We start from the raw sequence: 4241 nt of genomic DNA, 5'->3' as shown, positions 1-4241 counted from the left end.
CGTTCCCTATATTTTTCCGCAGTCTTCCATGCTTCCTTCTTTGTCATATACGTCTATCATTATCTTCATCTATTTTTCACATCCCTCTTGTCTTCCGTTCTTCTTTCTTCATCATATTTCTCTCTCCCTTCCATTCACCTGTTCGCCTTTCTTACGCTTCGCATCTTATCCCTTCTCTTCCCTTCCATATCTTACCTCCGCTTCCTTCTATCTCGCCGTCCCTTAAACAGCACACGCCCAGAAGTAGATTACGCCCAGGTAGTTAGTTGCTCAGGTAGCCATCAGGTATTCAATACAACCAATTAGCCTGCTTAATGCCGTCGCCATTTCGGAGTAATATGAACACATTGTCTTCCTTGAGAAGCTGGAGAAGGAGGAGAAAGAGGAGGAGGAGAAAGAGGAGGAGGAGAAAGAGAAGGAGGAGAAAGAGAAGGAGGAGGAGGAGGAGGAGGAGGAGGAGGAGGAGGAGGAGGAAACATGGACGAGCAGACAGCAGAAAGCCTATTGGCTCATTGCGAGGCTGTCTGCTTTCAGTGATTTAATCAATCCGTCAGCCAGAAAAGTGTCCTGCGGGAAGGATTAAAGCACTATTGTACATATTTAGGAATATGTTCAGTTCACTCCCGACACAGCAGTGACGATCTATGTGATTCTTAAAGGAAATGATTGTTTCCACAGTGACTACTTCAGGAAGGCTGTTCCAGTGGCGGCCAACTCTGTTCGAGATATAACTCCTGCCGATATCCTTACTGAATCTCATTGCTTGAATTGTTTTAACGTTGTTTTTTGTTCTCGGGGCAGTTTGTATTGTGAAGAGTTTGAAATGATCGATATTGCTGAACTTGTTCAGGGATACTTGAAGACTTGTTTAAGGTCTCCCCGCAATCGTCTTTTTTCCAACGTGAAAAAAATTGAATCGCTTGAGTTGTTCATTGTAAGGTTGCGTTCTCAATGATGGTATTATTTTCGTAGTGCGTCGCTGTACTCTCTCGAGTAATTTAATGTCCTTCTTGTAATTAGGACACGAAGAATTGCACGGTGTATTCCAGGTGGGGCCTTACCAGTGAATTATACAAGGATAACATGACTCCCACATTCGAAGTTCCTCGCTATGAACCCGAGGAGGAGGAGGAGGAGGAGGAAAAGGAAGAAGATTGACAAAATAAAGAAGGGAAAAGAAGAAAGCATAAAGAGAGGAGGAGAAGGAGGAGGAGGAGGAGGAGGAGGAGGATGAGGAGGAGGAGAAGGAAGAGGTGGAGGAGGAAGAGAAGCTGAATGAAGAAAAGGAGGAGGATGAAAAGAACATAAAAGAGTAATAGGAGGAACGAAAAGGAGACATCAGAAGAGGACACAAAAAACTTGCAAGCGGGAGAAAAAACGCAGCGAATAAAAAAAAAATATAACACCAAATACTGAGCAAAAGTAACAAGCAGAACATAACAGTAAATGATGAGTCACCGCCACTGGAACAGCTTTCCTTTGGACGACATTACTTCAGCTGTCGATGCTGTCACGGAACTCGCGAAGGAAGACACAGTTTATTTGATTTACGCGGGGACAAATGACGTTCAGTCTACTCAAACTCAGGCCCTACTATCAAAATACCGTCAAGTCATTCGGCGTTACAAGACCAAGTCCCCTCACGTCATTGTCTCTGGAATTCTACCCAGAATCAGCGCTTACGCCGGCTTCAACAGCAAAGCGAGCAACATCAAAACTAGTCTGACGCAAATTTGTGACGACGAAGGCGTGGCGTTTGCAAATGCCTGGCACCACTTCTTTGAGCGCCCATACTTGTTTTGGAGCGATGGACTACCCCTGAATGAGGTTGGTTCGGCGCGTTTCGGGAGGCTTCTGGACGAGGCAGTGAAACGCTTTCCGAAAAGCCTTTAAAAAATCCAGGAGAGTAAATGGGGCCGTAGATCCACCGTGGATGACCAGATAAATAAAAAGGGCAGTAAACCTAAGAAAAGGATTTATAATTTGATGAAAGAGAATGCCACGGCCGAAGCCAGCACACAGTACCACAACAGCCTTAGAGCTTGTCGCAGCCTTATTCAAAGTAGTAAACGCAACTATGAAAAGCAAATAGCGCGCGAAATTAAAACTAACTCCAAGAAATTCTTCACGTACATAAGATCGAAAAAGAAAGTAAAATCCAATATTAGTCCCCTGACAGACGAGACTGGATCTGTAACTCAGGACAGTAAACAGATGGCCAGAATCCTCAACAGTAACTTCGCATCCGTATTCACAGTCGAGGACATCGAAACCATTCCCGAGGGCCCCGACCCGCCGAGTGAGATCACGCCCCTGGAAATGGACTCAATATGCGACCAAGAAGTAAAAAAGTACTTGGACAAACTCGACACGAACAAGTCAACGGGACCCGACAGTTTGTTCCCGCGGTTATTAAAAAAGCTTAAACAACAAATACTTCAACCACTCACTAACATATTCAACCTGTCAGTTCAACTGAACAAGGTCCCGGAAGACTGGAAGATGGCGAACGTAACACCGATTTTCAAAAAAGGAGACAAAAGCGTTGCATTAAACTACAGGCCCATAAGTTTGACATCAGTGACTGGAAAAATACTCGAAAAGATTATTAGAGACAAACTTGTTAAGTTTTTAGAATACAATAATATAATCTCCGACACCCAGCATGGGTCCAAAAACAAGCGCTCCTGTCTAACGAATTTATTAGACTTCTTCCAAGGTATATATAAGAACTGGGATGCCCACATCCCCAGTGATGTTATATACCTGGACTTTCAGAGAGCCTTCGACAAGGTACCGCACGAGCGACTCCTTAAGAAACTGCACTCGGCGGGCATTGGAGCCAATCTGACCGCGTGGATAAGAGATTGGCTCACCGACAGAAAACAACGAGTACTACTCAACGGACAGCCTTCCGATTGGCTTCCAGTCACTAGTGGAGTGCCTCAAGGGTCAGTGCTGGGACCCATCCTCTGTATCATATATATCAATGACCTAGAATCAGGACTGAAATCCACAATATCGAAATTTGCTAATGACACCAAGGTGGGTGGAAAGGCCCTCACAAAGACCGACTGCGAAATCATTCAGAAAGACCTCAATCACATTATCGAATGGTCTGAAAAATGGCAAATGTCTTTTAATGTTGACAAATGCAAAGTCATGCACATTGGGTCCCAAAATAGTAATCACACATACATCATGAATGGGAAACCTCTGCAGGCGATGCAGGAGGAAAAGGATCTTGGAATCACTATCAGCAGTGACCTGAAACACGCGAATCACTGTAAAAAAGCATACAACAAAGCCAACACTATGCTCGGGTTCATAGCGAGGAACTTCGAGTGTAAAACACCAGACGTGATGCTATCCTTGTATAATTCCATGGTAAGACCGCACCTCGAGTATGCAGAACAGTTCTGGTCTCCTAATTACAGAAAGGACATTGCTTTACTGGAAAGGATTCAACGACGCGCCACAAAGATGATTCCTACTTTAAGGGCTCAACCGTACGAGGAACGACTCAAGCGACTCAATCTCTTTACATTGGAGAAAAGACGCCTACGAGGGGATATGATTCAAGTCTTCAAGTATCTAAAAAAGTTCAATAACGTCGATTACTCCAAATTCTTTGAACTGCAAACCAACTCAAGAACTAGAAATAACGGTTAACCCATTCAGTCGAGTCGATGTAACAGACATTGGAAGGAGTTTCTTTTCAAACCGAGTCATCCGCCACTGGAACAATCTTACCTCAGAAGTAGTAAATGCGAATACCATCAACTCCTTCAAATATAGAATCGACTGTCATTTCGCTGCGTCGGGAGTAAACTGAATAACGAGGTGCTTTCATCTGCTCCTCAATATTGAGGTGCTTTCATCTGCTCATCAAGCCCCAAGTGGCGGTCGAGCAGATTAAATCACCCAAGCGGGCGACCTCGTAATGAGCCAATAGGCTTTTTGTTGCCTGCATTCCCATGTTTCCCATGAGAGCCCCAGGAAGCGAGGCAGAGGGGGAAGGTTGTTCAGTAAGTAAAACCGATAAGTCCAGTTTACTCACCCTCGCCGGTGTCGCTACGGGGAACCTCTCCTGGATGAGACCACGTCACCTTCACTTCACCTTCCCGCTGTGCCCACGCCTTCCCTGCAGAGTAAACAAATAAAATTTTATATACCTGGAACACTCAATGATACCTGCGATATAAAAATAAACAAATGCCTTTCACGTATCTGGAACACTT

Source organism: Eriocheir sinensis, unplaced genomic scaffold, assembly GCF_024679095.1.
Source record: "Eriocheir sinensis breed Jianghai 21 unplaced genomic scaffold, ASM2467909v1 Scaffold230, whole genome shotgun sequence".
Classification (NCBI taxonomy): domain Eukaryota; kingdom Metazoa; phylum Arthropoda; class Malacostraca; order Decapoda; family Varunidae; genus Eriocheir; species Eriocheir sinensis.
Note: the sequence above shows the minus strand (reverse complement) of the source record.